The 17,944-nt window shown below is 34.4% G+C and overlaps 1 protein-coding gene across 1 annotated transcript in view; it reads right to left on the bottom strand.

Moving 5' to 3' along the window:
- LOC118201990 (protein trapped in endoderm-1-like) overlaps positions 1 to 17,437 on the bottom strand; it is a 205,860-nt gene extending 188,423 nt beyond the window's left edge. The window contains exon 1 of the mRNA XM_085825787.1: positions 17,295 to 17,437. The gene's annotated coding sequence lies outside the window, so the exon portion shown is untranslated. The remainder of the gene's footprint in view (positions 1 to 17,294) is intronic.
- Positions 17,438 to 17,944: the final 507 nt, after the last annotated feature.

The following is a 17,944-nucleotide window of genomic DNA, read 5'->3' as shown; positions in this document are numbered from 1 at the left end:
TTAAAATAATAAAAAGCAAGTATAAAAATAGATTGACCGCAGAGCATGTGAAAAACATGTTGCTGGCATACTGTGTTTCAGAATGTATGCAAATTTTTAATAAGGCTGCCAGAGAACATTAATAATCAAATATCTCATCAATAGATAATTAATGACTTAATGAGATATTTGAGAATTTAAAAGCCACATTTTTTTATATTAGTGATTAGTTTATTAGAATGTGCTTTGCTTTATTTTCTAATATGAACTAAAATTAGTTTGAACCGTCACTATATTTTCGTTCTATTAGTCGATTTTCTTCATTTTTTTGTCAGTTGGTATTACCTTGCTATTTGGAAACACAAAATCATCCAAAAAAATCACATATTTTCATGAACTTATTATTTTCCAAGCATAAAACACCGGGTCCTCGAGAAGCCCGGTGTTAAAAAATAGTCTTTAAGACAAAACCGGTTGGACAAAACTGCTCTAGAGAATACAGCTTGATTGCTTGTGAAGGGCAAAAAACTCTGGCAAAACGAACCACCATAGATGAGGAAAGATGAAAACCATTGGCCTCAGCCAAGTAATGAAATTTCCCATTTGGTTGAATCTGAATCTGAAGCAGAAGAATCCATTCATTGCAGGAACTGAATCAAAAACTCTTTCTGTCATACAGAAATTTAGCAAATTTAACAAAGCGTTAAGAATCACAAGCTGGATTCAGAAATTTATTTACTGTATAACGTGAAGATTACATACAACAGGAAGAACGGTTGCTTCATTATAGAAAAACTTCAGCTAATCTATAAGGTACTTCTCCCACCTTCTTAGCATGCCTTCGTAGTGTAGTAGTCAGCAGGCTGGGCGAGTATTCCAGAGGTCAGTGGTTCGATTCCCGACGAAGGTGTTGCTCCTTTTTCATCTCTCCTTCCAATTAACTTAATGTCTCTACAAGCCGAACAGTACTAGATTAAAAAGAAGCAGATGAAGTACTTCCTTCAAAAATATTTGAATTTAGCCCAAGGAATTCCAACAGGGGCGGTATTGACTAACTGGGTGTCGACGAAATTTTAAAGGGGATCAGTGACGATCACGGGGTCGATAGCCGAATATGCATTTGCAATTGATCGGTATATTCAAGATCCTATTGATTGCAAAAAAATTATTAATAAAACTGTTAGTTTGATATAAAGCTGCAAGTAAGCAAGAAATCATATAAAATACATATGTGGAGCAAATACACTAAAATTATTAAATATATTTTTAATAAATATTTTTATATGCAGTAAGTGCAATATGAAGAAGTAAAACGTGAAAAAACACTATATTAAAAAAAAAAAGAATGGCACAAAATTACACAGGAAAATAAGAAATGGATATAATATTTTTTAACTAGGTTACTGAAAAGTTAAATTAAGCTGTTTTGTGCCAGATATTTAAAACAAATTGCATCACTGCATTAAGCATAGACATGGCATTAATTAAAGTTAAACTTTTGTGAAATCAGAATCTGTGAAAATTGTTTACATTTATAAATTTCAAAATAATAACAATACAAAAAATAATTAAATTGAAATTGCTTTTTCGAAACTTCTTAATCTAACTGTTATCTAATCATATTCTTAATCTAACTGTTATTTTTAAATTATTCATATGTTTTCTTTATATTATGATTATCAGGTAAAGAATTAAGAATATGATATATAAATGTATTTTATGCCAGAAGTTTCATGTGAAGCCAGTGACTCAGATTCCTATGCCACTCGCAGCTTACTGAATCTCAGAAGCATATCCTTTTTCAACAACTAGACTGCCATTTTGCTTGTTTTTCTATTAATACTATTATACATTAAACATCAAGACATTATGAAGAAATCTAATGTATTGCTCATTAGTTATGCTTGAACCAGACCGATACATTTGGAATCGACACTTTACCTCTCTGATATTTTTACAACCCTTTCGAAAATTTGTTGGAAGGAAAAGCATTTGCAGAACGATCTGTAGTGATAACGCAAAGACGTTCAATAAGGCAAATTTTGAGTTGAATCTGCTGTGGAAAATCATAAATGATGAAGAAATGTAAAGTTTGTTTGGGAAATTATCTATCAAGCGGAAATTTACCTATCAAAAAGGCTGCCTGGTGGGATGGTTTTTGGGAACCGCTTAATGAGGTTAATTAAGATGTATCTGAAAAGAATTCTAGAAAGAATATCAAATTCATTTCAAGAACTGAAAGTCATATTGATCGAAACAGAAAGAATTATCAAATTTAGTCCCTATGCAGTGCCATAGCTAGAGCTTTCGTCACCTGGAGAGCTCCATTTGCCACTTCTCCCAATGCACATCAAAAAATCAAATCTACGTAATGTGAAACGACATAGTATAAGGAAATAAATATAACCTCTGTTGATTTTTGAAATAAAATTTTAATTACAATATTTTAAAGTGATATTTTGCTTGTTTTTGTGTTAGCAAAATCGTAGATGATATTCTAGAAGTTTGTTTCATTACTCCAAATGCTATTCTCTAAACAGTACCGTATTTATTAAATACAAGATACTCATTTTTAGATTTTAAGTGCCGCTTAACCGATTTGCGTCTAGAAAAACTTCTCTTGCGAAAAATAATCCTTACAGCAACTGTGAGGAAAATTCAATATATAGGGTGCTTATAATTATACTTATCCTATTTCTACTTATGTAGAGGCCGATCGTGGAAAATTCGATATAGTAGATTTACAGTATTTAAATTTCGTTTTGGGGATTGCATTTCAGAATAAATTATAGAGGTTCAAAGTGACTGTCCTTCCACTCTCTGTTTTGTCTTCCCAACAGTAACAGTAATAAAACTCTGAAGTATTTACCTCTCATCGAAGAACTCTTCCTTATTTATATCATTAAGATCACAATTTAATTGCCGTTCGTTTTTTTTCCATTCAAACATTTTGGCGGAGTAAGCATGTTGGCAAGAAAGCAAAGCAAGAAAACAAAGCTATTGAAATTTGTTTGCATATTCTCTTTGAATACTCTATATAGTGTAAAAACAATTCTCTCCTCGGTTCAATCCAGTATCACAATTTGGCATCTCTTCATTTTTAACCTCACCTATGACCAAGGGGATAACATGGGTAAATACTGGTAGTTCGACATGGGGTCGAATCCCGAACAAGAGGCTTACTTACTTACTTACCACCAGCTGAGTTGCTGTACCGCCTGTTATACTGTTATATGTATTTAAATTATAAGCATTTGTACTCAATTGGTGGAGCATTCTTTTGTCGCTAGGCCTAGCCAAAAATCTCTATAGAATATTAAAATTTGTAGCGAAATTTATAAAGTTACCTTGGAAGGTGGGTATTTGTGACCTGCGGTTATTAAAGAGACCCTAGAGGCTGGTTGTTTTATGTGTTTTCCTCATGTATAACGTAGAGTACATAACGTTGTATTCTCGCATGCATGATGAGAATATGAAATAATGCCCATTTCGTAACGTAACTATAAGCCTGTCCGAGTTTTAAGCCCTTCACAGAGAATTTTATTCCTCCATGAAGACATCTCGCCCCTTAGACATAGGCAATCTTAGTGAACAAAGTTCACAAGAACAAAGATTGCCTATAGTAGCGTGGTTGATTGTTGTAATCCAATAAATCTCAGTTAGACTTTCTGCTCCTGAGATCCATATGACTAACCAGTTTCTTTTCTCCGCCAGAGAGACAGCCGGTCCGCTTAAGAAACGTGCTTGTCAGCCTACTCCCGTCGATGATCAGAATTATTTCTTAATGTCTTGGATTAAGTTCCCCGAAGTCTGTCTCTTTGCAAGAGAGACGAATGAAAGAATTAAAAATTGGAAGGTTAGCTTGTAAGGATCTTAAGTTTTACTAACGTTTATTTTATTTTAAATCTTTACTATCACTTCTTATTTTCTACTTCCGGCCAGAATTAAAAGCTTAACTTATTTATGCAAATTTGTCTGGCGAACGCCAAGTACTTAAGTTGTGGCTTTTTGCCAAGCAAGAGAGAGGAAGGAGTTAGTCGAAGCAGGCCGCTTGCCTTAGCAGTTTTACTCGGTTGCTGATTGCCTTCCAGGCCAGAGGTTTAATCCTCTTGATAATTTTAAACGTATTGTAGTGTTAACAGTTCTCTGTACTACATACGGCTTCCTGTTAATATAAGGCCAATCTTCCACGTTTATTATTTCAAAGTTAAGTTAGAGTTTAGTTAATATTTTTATATTCTTACGTTCAGACCACAAGTAGTTGGTCTCTGTATTCCGAAGTACGGAAATTATTGTAAAGAGTGAAAAATAAAGGGTTTCGTATACCCTTCCTGTGTATCTTGTCTACTTCCCACATTTATTGAATATAGCTTTAGTAAGCTCCCTGCTTCGAGTCAGGTTCTTGCATGTTCCCAAAGAAAGTAAGGCGGAACATTGAACCTGATAAGCTATAAAACGAATAACATTTTTGAGGGAAAAGGGGAGCAGTATGCTGCCAATAAAGCATTATCACTCTGTAATATGTTCCACATGTAGAATACCGCCCCCCCCCCAAATTGTGCTGCTCAAGACGGATCGCCTTCTCCCCCCTCTAGCTACGCCATTGCCCTTAATTCATGTTTTATTGATCCAAACAAACCTTAACCAGTAACGCCTACCCATTTCGCAACCGAACGACGATTATTGACAATTCTTCAAGCAAGTCTTTCTTCTGATTCTCAGCTTTTAAAAATCAGAAGTTAGAAAGATCTACTTCATCGAATACAGAAAAAAAAAATTAATTTAGGCCAGCTTATGAATCACCATGGAACTTCAAGAAAGTAGCGTGGTTCTATAACGCAATGGTGAAACATCTAGATTTTATGGTGAATGGGAACTGTCAGAGAACTGCATCTTGGACATGAATTCTGTGTTCGCCTGTGTGTTTGATATGAGATGTCCAAATGGAACTCGCGTTAGGAGGCGTGCGCAGCTGCTATGTCCATTATATCTCTTGACCAATTGTTGAAGAACTCGTCTCCTGCCGAAAATTCGACCCCCGGAGAATATCCTGAATTCTAAGACCACTTACAGTAGAGTTTCCCAATCAGAAATGGGGTGTTATCGCATCCCCGAGGGATGTAGCATTTAGAGACTGCAAAATTTTGCTTAAAATAAATAATTTTTTAAAAAACGATTTATGAAAAATGACAATTTTTATAATATTACTTCTCTGTTTCATTTTTATTTACACTCCTGCTAAAAAATTAAGCAACAAAGGCAAAGCATGGATTAAGAAAAAAACTGTTTAATAAATACGTGGGTGAAATTGATCCAAGAAATTGGTGTGACATTACTAGGCCATATAGCAAACAATAGAAGAAAAACATACAAAAACGCATTTTTACAACAATCACATCACGAAAGACCAACTGAGTCGGAAGAGTTTACAATGGAAACATCACGCTAATAATGGGTATGATACCCTCCAGCTGAAATGAATGCTTGACAACGGCAAGGTGAGCTGGTAATAGAGTCATTTATCGCTTATCGTGGAAGTAGCAACCATTTCTGTAGTAATGCATGTCGGAGCTCATGGAGAGTCCCTGGGGCTCACTGCGACCTGCTGTCCGTCATTCCAGTATTTCCGCATATGCTCTGTGGGATTCCAGTCCGGTGATCTAGCAAGCCACGACAGATGTGGAGTGGTTTCACTCTCCAGATAACTCCACACCACTCGAGCTCTATGAGGCAGGGTGTTATCGTCCATAAATATCCCTTCGGTACCCATTGCAGCGATAAAAAGACGCAAAGGAGGGTGTAGAAAATTCTCCTCCTCTGTAATGGTCTCTTTAAACAACGTTTGGAGCCCGATAGCGTGTATCTAGCTCTCACCATATCATTGCGCTTCGGAAATCGTTCTGGATGTTAAATTTAGGGATTTAGATTCATTCGTAAAGAGTACGGGGCCCTACTGCTCTGATGTCGAACTGCGTAGTTCACGGGCCCAATTCAACTGCTCTCTAACATGCCATGGGGGACCAAGGAACACAACCCACAGATTGTCAGACACATAGTCCACCACCACAGACACACACCACCAGGACAATGGGTTTTCAGTGGGCAGTCAGTGGATTTTGATAGCTTTGGTAACGATTGTAGAGCCTATTGATGACATTACGATGCACACTCAGCTCTCTCGCAACAGCAGATTTCCTTGAATCAGACTGCAACATACCAACTGCCCTCGAACGCATTTCATTGGGCTAATGGTGTATTGGGCTCATGCTTTTCACTTTGGCTATCTCGGATTACACAGAGTACTTCTCCAATTATTTAGATATTGGATAACATTACACCTGTCCATAAAGATCCAGATTTCCCCAGATATCTTTTTAGATCCCTGGATACGCTTTTAGATGTTGAAGTTTTAATATCAAAAATATCAAATAATTGAAAAAAATCGAGGAATTTTGGAAAATTCCCCCCAAAAATCAGAAATGACGTCAAAAATTTTATACAAATTTCATTTAAAGGATTTTTTCTTATCTATCCTATAGAGCAAACAATAAATTCCTGAGAGTTTTAGTATGTTCGTCAAACGAAGACATGTGTAAAAAATCGCTTACACATTAAATATAAAAATTCCTAAACTGAATTTTGAAAATATCGCTTCATCTTTCTTCTGTTTGGATGAAAGGCATTTCCTGCGAGACTAAATGAAGTCGAAGCAATATTTAGAAATTAAGTAATAAGTTTATTTATAAGTTTCTTTAAAATTATATTCATTTAAATTAATATTTTTGATTTCACAATGACCGTTCATGGAATGTAGATTAATCTGAAAAGAAATAAAAGTAATCTTGGATGAATGAATTCGATTATAAGTAACGATAGCGCAAGAAATTGATGGCATTTAGAGACTGATAGCTGGCATGTGTCATCAGAGTGTGAGATTATCTCGGCTTTCCCTTATAAGCTTAGTTTTGTAGCTATCAAGAGATGTCCGAATCAGTAAATATGTGTTAAATTTGCTGATTGATTTAGCGAACAAAGCAGCCTTTTACTCTTAAATAACTTTTCAGTATATTCAAAGTACGATTTAAAAGTTAGTGATACTTAAATTCCCCAGATGCAGATGTCGCATTACGAATTTCGGCGGGATTTTACATACATGACCTTACAATACACTATAATGATTTAAACGCAATAGGAAAAAAATCATACTTTTTCCAAAATTTAAATTTTTATCGGTCCTTTGTTTAGACAAAAATAAATGAGTTCCTTGCAACTTAAAAACTCAATAATTTGAATTCTTTCCCTGTTTTCAACATTTAAATTTAAAAAAGAAATAAATTCATTAAATGCTCATTTAACATTCTTTGTTAAGCCTTACTAGACCAAGGACGCTTTTCTGAGATCAAATGGTATCATTTTCTTTATTCACTCAAGTGTTTTCAAGCAGTGCTCTCTGACTTATATTTTAAGCTATCTAAGTGGCCTTCTGACGAACGCAACGATATGCAAGTAATAGTTAATTAACAAGGCAGCACTTGAAGTGTTCAAAATGCCAAGACCGTCTAAAAGAATCCTTTCGTTTGCTTAATTAGAACTTTTGCCTTCATTGCGGTATATGGTTTTACCATAAACTTGTTTTTTGTTAGGTAGAGTGTTACGAAGATAGCATTGAATAAGTATGCCTTGAGCAGGTCGCAGTACAACTGCGATTCGAATTAAAGAAATTAATCAAATATGTTAAATATTCAGGTTACAGTTTTTGTCACATGACACATTTTAGCAAAAATATGCGAAATTTTAATTTTTGTATTTGCTGTCTTTGAAGAATATTTCAATTAGAAAGTTGCTCTTCAAATTCCAACTGGAAATTGCGAAAAATGAAGCTCTTAATGAGAAAAACTGGCTTTCAAGAAAATTATGAAAATTACATGATTGGAGCAACTTTTAACCTAATTAAAACTATTATTTTGAAAGATCATATGAAACAAACATCATGAGATACAAAATTTTACTTTTCGATTAATGAGAACCTGAAAACAAATTTGTCATATATTTGTTTATCTGATGAAAAAAAAAAAAAGAGCTTTTTAAGTCTTTGAAGTCGAAAACCTAGTACTGTAGAGTCCGTTAATGTTAAGAAATTGTTTTAGAGTAGGAAACATGAAAATTTTGTAGAGACCATTACGCTTATTTCGGAGCAAGGAACAAAAAATTATCAGTGTTCAAGCCTGGATTCAAAATCTAGACCTCCTAATTTCTAACTGAAATGCTTCCAGTTACAGCACGAAGGTACGAGGTAAGGTGAGAGAAAATATATTACATTCTCCCCCATTTAAAGGATGACTGGGGAGGCGGAATTCAGTCGTCAAATTCAGGTGAAAAATTATCATCTACCAAAATTTAGCTCGAGCGCCACTTGAATTTTTATAATCCAGAAAACATGAATAATTAGCGATGCCTTCGCCATGATTCGAACATTCCCATTTTCTAGCCGGGCATGTTTCCAATTACTCCACGTAAGCATGCAGCAAGATGGAAGAAAATACGCTACAACTTTGCGTCCCTTCGGCGGGAGCGAAAGCGAGACCTTCCTAATTGCTAATAGGATGTGATTATCTCTATATTCCAAAGGCATATGAAGAATGACTGAAATTTATTACATATTTACGAGAAGAATGTCTTAAATTTATTACATTTTTCCCTTTTACCTTAATTTAAAGACCGACCAGAGGAGAAGACGAAATCCGGTTATCAAAACAATGTCGTGACGAATAATCGTTCACTATGTTACAATTCGGCACTACAATAGATCCTAATTAGATTTCTCCAAAACAACAACAACAACAACAACAACAAAAAAAAAAAAAAAAAAAAAAAAAAAAAAAAAAAAAACACCCCCCCTTCAATTTTTTTTTTTTTTCTTCCTGAAATCGAACCAGGGACATCTTCTAACTTGCTGATTGAATAGGTTGATCACTTCACCATGAGGATATATGGAATGAATGCCTAATTTTTTACAACATGTGTTATGTCGCGAATTTTAATTATTAATATGTGTTTTAAGTTATCATTATTCTGGTATTTTTATTTGTATTCATGTATATTTCAATTCGGTAAAAAAGAGTTTCTTAAGTTCTTTTTTTACTAACAGTGGAGGCAGTAGGGTGTTGTATTGTTCCCTTTTACTAATGGCGTTTGTAACGAAAATCGTCTTGCTTTCGCTTTGTTATAGTTGCAATTTTGTTTTTACTTCAAGACAGTGGGGTTTACTACGGCCCACAGCTACACCATAGACCCACGGCTACGAAATGTGGTACATAGGTGCATCTAGACAAGAGCCAGTGCACCTCGAAGCGATTTTTTCGAAATTAGAATAAGATTTTTTTTTATTTTATGTTTTGTGACGAAATCGCGTCATTTTGAGACATAATGGGCTATAGGAAAGCGAGATTTTACTCTACACACTCCATTTTCACATCGTCATGAAACGTAGGCACGTAGCTATTTTGCTATTTTACGAACTTCAAATAAATTTCGTGTTTCAATAAATCGATTAAATACGAATTTATTTAACAAAGGGAGCTTAACATCTTTCAACGGGATTTTTTCTAAAAAAGTTTATTTTTAAAAATGTACAGTTTATTTTTCTTTGATTTTTGGATACGTTAAACTTTTATCCTTGCGACTGCTTTTACAAAAAGAATTTTGGAAAAATGATAATATTTTGTATTTTTTAAAAAAATTTTAAGTGAAGCTTCCGAGTACACTTCTCACATCTCACATCTTTAAAAATGTGATTTTGGCAACAATTTTCCTTTCTTATTGTTGTTGATAGATTTTTGAGGAAATCACATCATTTTGAATAGTTTCATTCTTTTAGAAATATAGGTTGGGAACAATTTTTCATCGTATTCCTTATGTCACTGTTTTTAAGAGATTGGCATATTTCATTGTCACTTTTTATATATATAAAATACATTTTTATTGATTTTTTTTGATAAAGTTGTTCTGCAGAGTAAAATTCTGCTCGAAATTTTTTGTTTTCTGAGTTTCTTCCATGTTATTTTTTGTTTATTTCATTTTGTGTAAGATATTGAAAAGTTTTGCATGATTTTTTTTTCTTCAACGGAAAGTTCGTTAGTTTTTTATTAGGATAATTAATATTTGTATTAAGGGATATAGCTCATTTCACTGTAATTTTTTTCTCTTGAAATTATAAGATAAAATATCATTAATTATACTTTGCTTTTCAGAATTTTTTGTTTTTTTGTATTCTTTTATGTTATTTATTGCTCATTTTACTGTTTTTAAGATATTGAAAAGTTTTGAGTGATTTTTTTTAGGAAGCAAAGTTCTTAACCTCCTTTATACCATTTGAGTTCTTAAGATTTTGCAAAGGGAAGTTGGTTAATTTATTTATTAGGATAATTAATATTTGTATTAAGATATATTGCTTATTTCATTGTAATTTTGTTATACGTAATAACTTTTTTTTATGAAGTTGTTCTGCAGAGTAAAATTCTACGCAGTTTTTAAATTTAACGTTTGGTGTTCCCTTCAGCCATTTTTCCGGTACATTTAAAAGGCAGATGAAGGCTGGCAGCAAAGCTGCTAGTGTATGTATAAAGTTTATAAATTAGCATTATCTTATTGTTATCTGCGAAAGGTCTCATGAAGTCTCTGAGTCCTTTAATTTAGGAGTCAATTTGAAAAGTCGTATGAAAGCCTATACATCTCAGTGGCCCATGAAAAAGCATTCTTCTCTTTCCTTCTAAAATGACACGGTTCATATATAGTATATTGTAGAGTGTATCTGCTTCAAAAGTACTTTTTCTGTAACAGTATTTAACTTTTTTCTTGAGAAATCTTTGAAAATACTTGGGAAATTTCCCATGATTAGTGGCTAATTGCAAAATTTAATAGTCTTAATCCCTTTGATGCCTTTTTGGGGGAAGAAATAAGAGATGAACCTTCCTACTTCGCTTGTACGCCATACTTTTTCCACGTATTTCTCATTTGTTTTTTGTAGAGTTCACAGCGCTATCGAAGCCTGATAAGTTTATATAAATGTGTGCTCTTTTGATGCTAAGTTTCGTGCGACCTGGTGGGTCAGTTCATTTCGTATTATGGAAGAGTAACCTCGAACACAAAGTTTGATTTTTCATTGAATGTTATCAATTATATCTTTAAAATAAAAGTGCTGTAGAACATTGGCTTAGATTCTTGAAGAGTCTGGAGCACTGTATGGCTGTTTCGAAGTATATTTTAACCACACTTTTCTCCTTTTAGAAATTTTCTTCCATCCATACTCTAGCCTTCGTCGTACAGTCAATGCTCCCTCTGAGAACACTACAAAATGTCACTCCCCTGAAAATTTTTGGATGGAAATTATTATTTCATACTTTAATGCAGCAAAAAATATCACTCTTGTGAAAATGCTTTGGTGCAATTTAGTATTTTATGTTTTAATGCAACAAAGGCTGCACTCGCTCCTTTTTCCAGCTTCGAGCCATCCATAGTAAAAGCTCTTCTGTCTATAGGTATTCTTAATACTTCGGTGAATATTAAGATTTATCTGGTACTTTACTTTGACAAAAAGTAAGTGCAGTTAATATTTTTTTTTATCATTTGTTAGTAAGGAAACCGTAATGCGGAAATAACAGTTATTGAATTTAGATATATTGTAATTCAAATATTATAAAATAACTTCTCAATAAATGAAGAGAAGCAATTCTAAAGGTTATTAAGGAAATTATTTCGAATTATTTTGATAACTGTATATTAGTCATGCATTTTTAACATCTATATATTCATCTCTCTATTTATAAAGTGTATTCTGACTTAAGATTAAGTCAAAAAATTAAAAATTACGCAATAATCTTTTTGCTAAAGAAGCTTTTAAATAGGATACTTTCTATTTATTATTGCTGCCAAAAGCTTTAATAAAAGATTTATATAAAATAATATTTTTCCCTTCACATGCAAAGTCTATTTCAAGATTTTCGTTACTACCGTACTTTATTTTGTCTTCAAGAAATTCGGTAACATTGCTTAGGAAATCAGCATATATAGGCAAACAAGGTTTCTGACATCCACGAGAATTCTATCAAACAGTGTTTCCCAATCTGAGTTCCATAGGCCATGTGTTATCCATATGCATACTGTTATGAAATGTCAAGGCGCGGTATGATAGCTTCCCCGCAAAGCAGGTTTAGGGTTGCCATAAAATGGCAATCGAAAGCAGGGTTGCCACATTTGGCGAGAAATCGCCCATTTAGCGACATTTGGCGATATGCCATGGTCGAATGGACAACCTTCTGGAACGAATTCTTACCGGTTTAGCCCAGAAAAATCTCGAATACAATCCGAAAGCTATATAAACCCTGCTGGTCCGCAGTCAGTCAGTGCAAAGAATATGTATTGTTAAGAAGCAAAAGGTGCTAGAGCCCAACTTTACCCTCTCTTAGCTCGAAAGAGCCATCTGTCAATTAAAAACAAAATTCTTCTCTATACATCAATTATAAGACCTGTCTTTATGTATGCATATACAATCTGGGGTACTGCTGCAAAAACTCATGTGAAAAATCTTCAATCTTTTCAAAGTAAGACCTTACGCATGGCCCCTAAATGCAGTCTGGTACGTCCGTACAGATGTGATTCATTCGGACCTTAACATTAAACCTGTTGATTACTATATTAAAAAATTTAGTCAAAATTTATTCCTCAAAATTGAACAGATTGATAACCGAGCACTCCAGCAGATTCCAGCATACGATCCTGCTATTCGCAGCTCACAGAAGAGACCGAGAGCCGTGATTGGCCGAGAGTTCGGCATCTACCCGCCGTCCAAAAGGGCAAGACACGCCCACACGCCCATTTTTTCAATTATATATACCAACGCCTAAGGGCATTTTTTTCAAAAGCGGTGGTTAAAGCCGCAGAGGCTGCTAATTGCCTCCTAACCATTCAAAAGACAAGACATCTCGACAACAGTTCCAGTCCCCGCACCATGAAGGAAGGACGTCTCTTCAGCGAGCTGCCATATAATTGCTTTTACATCTTCAACAACAGCACTTCAAAATCTTCAAGCAAAGTTATCAATCTGTTTACTTAAGAATCACATCTCCCGCAGATTCTAAACCTGCCTATTATTCTAAAGAATATTTTCATCGCGTTCTCAGTTATTATTTGCACTTTCCTACACAAGCCACATGCCAATGAGCCTATTAATCGTAAACTCTTTCCTATCCGCTTTTTGCTTTAGTGTTTGTATCGTGTATTAAAAAATTATAAAAACCAAAAAAAGTATAAAGTATAAAAGTACAAAAAAATTATAAAAACCTAAAAACTTATAAAAAATTGTGATATTTAAGTTTTTATTTTCTTATCCCTATCCCTAAACTTTCTCGAGCCTGTGGCTCCCTCTATTGAGCATCAAGTAACTCACTTATGCCAAATTTTTCTATTTCTGCTGACTTTTAGTAATTCTGATGTGGAGGTACATGGTTTTGAACCATAGGCACTCCGAAATTTGCAAATCATTGGCATTGGCAAGAAGGAAAGCTTCGCAGCAGCAGGCGTGGCTTCCTTCGAACGAAAAGGAAACATGCGCAAAATATCTGCCACCAAAAAGCGCCAAAGCTCGAAGCTGATGTCGAAGTTCGAACAGTTTCGACGGTCACGTTTATCAAGAGCTTAAAGCTGTGTGACTCCATTCTTTCCCCTCCATATTGACGGATATAAAATCAAACATCAAACTGCGATATGGATAATGCAAGTTCAACAGCCAGTAAAAGTGAAACTTCATCTAATTTTCTTATTCATCTTAATCCGTGTTCCTTAATTTCCTGTACACGTGTCGAAGGAGGAAAATCTCGGCCAGGTCCAGTACATCACAGAGGAGGAAATTCTCGCCAACATCTTCCGTCGCTAAATCCCTTGGCAAATTTTCTTTCTTCTTTCTAGCGGCGTAGAAGACAAACTGGTTTACATTACGTCTATAGAACCTTTCCTTCTTTACATAGACGTTCTTTGGTTAGTGTGCCTCGTCTAGAGTGCGAGATAGTTAGTCTCGAGACAGTGAGTCCGTGCGGAGTCGATTGAGTTGACATCCGGGCAGCGAGTGCTTAGTGGGTCGTCGAGTGAACCGAGTCTCTTAGTGCATCGCGGTTAGAGCATCGTCGAGAGAGCGTGTTGAGCTCCGGGAACGACTGAACCGAAGAGTCGGGAGCTGTGCTCTCGAGATCATCGCGAGTTGTAGCGTGGAAAGTCTTGAGAGTACATGAAGTTCCGAGAACGACCGAGCAGGGTCGGGAGCTGTACTCTAGTGCTTTGCAGTGAAGCTGTCTTCACAGTGATAGCCTGAAGGCTATGTCGAAGTTGTGTGTGTGATTGTTCCAGCGTGTTTATAGTTGATCTTCGAAGAGTGTAAAAAGTAACTTCGGAGCTGTCCTGATTAATATTGGCTAAATAAAGTGTGTTTCAATATTTCATCAAGTGTCGCCGTTATTCACTCCAAATCCACACGAACCCCGTACGAACGTGAAGGAAGAAAATAACGTAATAACTGGCGTCAGAAAAAAAAAAAAAAAAAAAAAAGTAACAATACGAAAACATGGAAAATATAGAATGTGTTTACATATTTTTAGAACGATTGCGAAGCCATTTCATTAATGTTTAAAATTAAAGAGTATTTTTTTAAAGTTTGATCTTTTAGTATTTTTCTGGACTGTAAGTTTGTATCGTGATTTCCATGATAGAAGGTCCTTTCTTAAAATTTTTAGCATAATATTTTCCATTCCTCTTCCACTACTTTCCAGAATTCATCAATGTGGGGGATTTGCGTTTAGAAAGAGCTCATTTCAAGCGATCAAAGGCACAGTACTCTTTAGAGATTAATCAACATCAAAGGATTTCGAAAGAATAGCTTAAAAATATATATATGCAGTACCTGTATCAATCTACATTTCTTCAGCTAGTGCAAATTGTAGTTTTTCAAAGTATAACTTTGTTCGGCGTGTTAAGACACAATAACACGCCGAACAAATATTAATTCAGAAGTCAAACAATAAAAATCAGCATTATATTTTCAAATTTTCACAGGACTAGTTTCGATGGTTTTACCGAATCACCATCCTCAGCTGTAAAAGCGCAAATGATTGCTTTGTTTTTATGGCGTTTCACTCTGAAAGTCATTGGGATAAAGAAATGGAATTTATTCTGTAAATATAGGAACTGCAACTTTCTTTGAGTAGTACGCAAAGTTGATTTGAACAATTTTTTCCTGCTTTTCTATTTTCAATTTGTACTGTAAGAGAATCCTGTGAGAATTATAAACCCCACATTGAAAACTTTCTTAACAGTGACGGAGCAAAGTTTGTATATTTTTTCTCTTCGTTTTCGATGATAAATTTACCTACTTTTATTGCAGTCATTTAATCATTAAATCAAAGTTTACAATGTATTTCCATTTATTTTCTTTTAATTAGCTTTCATACAGGATTCTACAAATTGTTCCTCACTGAGCCACATGTTTCAACAATGGTGAACATTACGTTTTTTAAGTTGAAAATTTTGGTTTGTTATTTTGTTTATTATTGCTACAGATGTATTTAAAGACTTTGCAATTGACTTCTGCAGCGTCGGATTTTCTCTTCTGATAAACGATTTAACTTTAGAACAAACAGTGCGTACCTTTTTCGGGCGTTCGCTTCGAGGCTTCTTTCCATGTTAAAGTAATGGTTGACAGTTTTTTCCTTTACGATTAATTATGTTGCTTATTCTGCAGTTAGACATTTTAATATTATGCATTTCACAACGCATTCGAATTATGGGAAAAGGAATATTTCACTTCGGAAGGCACAAAAGGATATCTTTCAACCGACAACTTGTTTATGCATGACATTTTGAAAGAAGAATAAATTAGAAAGTAGCAGACGACATTTCTCATTTAAAATAATAAGCTAGTGCCATAAAAGTTTGATTCCAAAGCATGTGCTTTCTTTCTTCTTTTTCTTTTTTGATTCTTTATTGAAATTGCTTGAAATTAAGTGCTTGAAAGTGATCAATAATTCTGTTAATATGATCAAAATGTTATAGAATAAAATTTTTAAAACGAAATAAATTGCCAGATAAGATCAGCTAAATAGCTTGCTTTCGATTTTAGTAAATCGCTTCAAATTAGAAAAAAAAAAATAAATAAAATAAAAAACCTTAGTTTAATGTATATTTTTAATAGTTCTATTGATTTTTAAAGCGATCAGACCCAGTTCCCTCTTCTCTAGCAGTTAAAAATGTTTACTTACAAATATTTTCCATTGAAATCAAAATTCTCTGAAGATGTCTACACCGAACTAAGGTTGCTTTTTTATGAAAGATTCCCTCCTGGAAAAGTATCGGTCAAATAACTTCCAGAAATGTTATAAACAGTTCATAAATAAACTTTTGCATTTTCCTAATTAAATTGCTACGAAAGTACATATTTATGCTTTGCTAAGTTATATTTTTATTAAATTAGTTGAATTCCAATGCCATTCCAATCCTATTAGTTGAATTCCAATGCTATTTTTACCATCTCTAATGCTTTTATTCGGTCAATGTCATCAAACAGCAGGGGACAAATGTGATTACAAATTAAGCTGCTCCTATTGTATACTGGCCGTAGCACATGCTAAAAAATTGCTTTCAAAGGTCCCAAGACTATAGATGTCTACAGAATTTTCTATATTAAAAAAAAAAATGCTCTCGCTTTAAAAAACATTTGAGAATCACCGCTGTAAAACTTACGAGAGTCATTACTGGTATTTAACGAAGAACTCGGGCACTGTATCCATTTGAAAATGCAGCCTTATAACAAACTAAATGTCATTTACCGCAAAGGAAAAAACAAGTGAAACTTTTATTTTCTTGGCAATAAAGAAAGACACCACAAGTGACTCAAATTAATGGGTACTAAGTGCTTATTGCGATACCCAGTAGAATTTTCTTCGAGTGATGATTTCGCAAGAAAAGAAATCTGCTTTATTGTAGGCATAAATTGTTAGATAACGATACCATTCTGCTCATTTGGTTTTTCTTCCGGAATTTAATTCTCCACGTGAAATTTAAGAATTAAATTTTCTAATTTTAAGAAAGTTTCAATTCTCAGCATTTTAAGAGGCTAGTTAATGTTACTCTCTTAATATTTTAGAAAGTATTAGAAAAATTTAAATGTGCTGTTTACACATGTTATTAACATATTAAAATATATGTCATGTTTAGGATTATAATAGAATAATATTTTAAAAATTTACGCTTTTTTATACTCACATAGATCTTACCTCTATTCTGTTTTACTCCTGATCACTGAAATCTCGTAAGCTAAAGGAGTTGTCTGGAACTGACAGTTGCCCTTTTGCTCTCTCCTTATCGCCGTCTTTTTCTAAAAGCACCCTTTAACTTAGAAATTCCGTTTTTCCGCCCACTAGATCTTCCTTTCTTTTCACCCCATGTTTCGGGGATGCCATGTGGACAATGTCAATGGTGACCTCTCTTTGCAGTTTAGCTACTTTTTTTTTATTTTTTGGAAACAACTGAGTATTTTTTCCCTTCTTGTTTCCTTCTGTTTTTTTTCCCCCCTCCTTCATGTTATTCATTTGGGGAGCGACGACCACTTTGTGGTGTCGCACGATGCAGATACGTATCCGGACTGTGAAATCGCATGAAAGTAATTCTTGGTTTGCTTTGCTGAGTATCCGGTCTCTGGACATGCGCTAATAGGTCGTTAAGACTAGCTTTTTACTTTTCCATACGTCCCACCCTCCCCCATATAAAGGAGTCGCGGCATTCTTTTAATGCTGGATTCCTTCTTTTTTTCTTTCTCGATTCGTCGTAATTAAAACACAGTTGTTCATTCAGAAACTTCAAGATGAAGGAGATCTTTTGTTCGTCTTGCAGCTGGCTCTGAAAAACGAGGATATCAAACTATCTG

Source organism: Stegodyphus dumicola, chromosome 10 (genome assembly GCF_044657685.1).
Source record: "Stegodyphus dumicola isolate Sdum_Otavi_A_Nest chromosome 10, ASM4465768v1".
NCBI lineage: Eukaryota > Metazoa > Arthropoda > Arachnida > Araneae > Eresidae > Stegodyphus > Stegodyphus dumicola.
The sequence above is the reverse complement of the archived record's forward strand: the minus strand, read 5'-3'. Positions and strand labels throughout refer to the sequence as shown.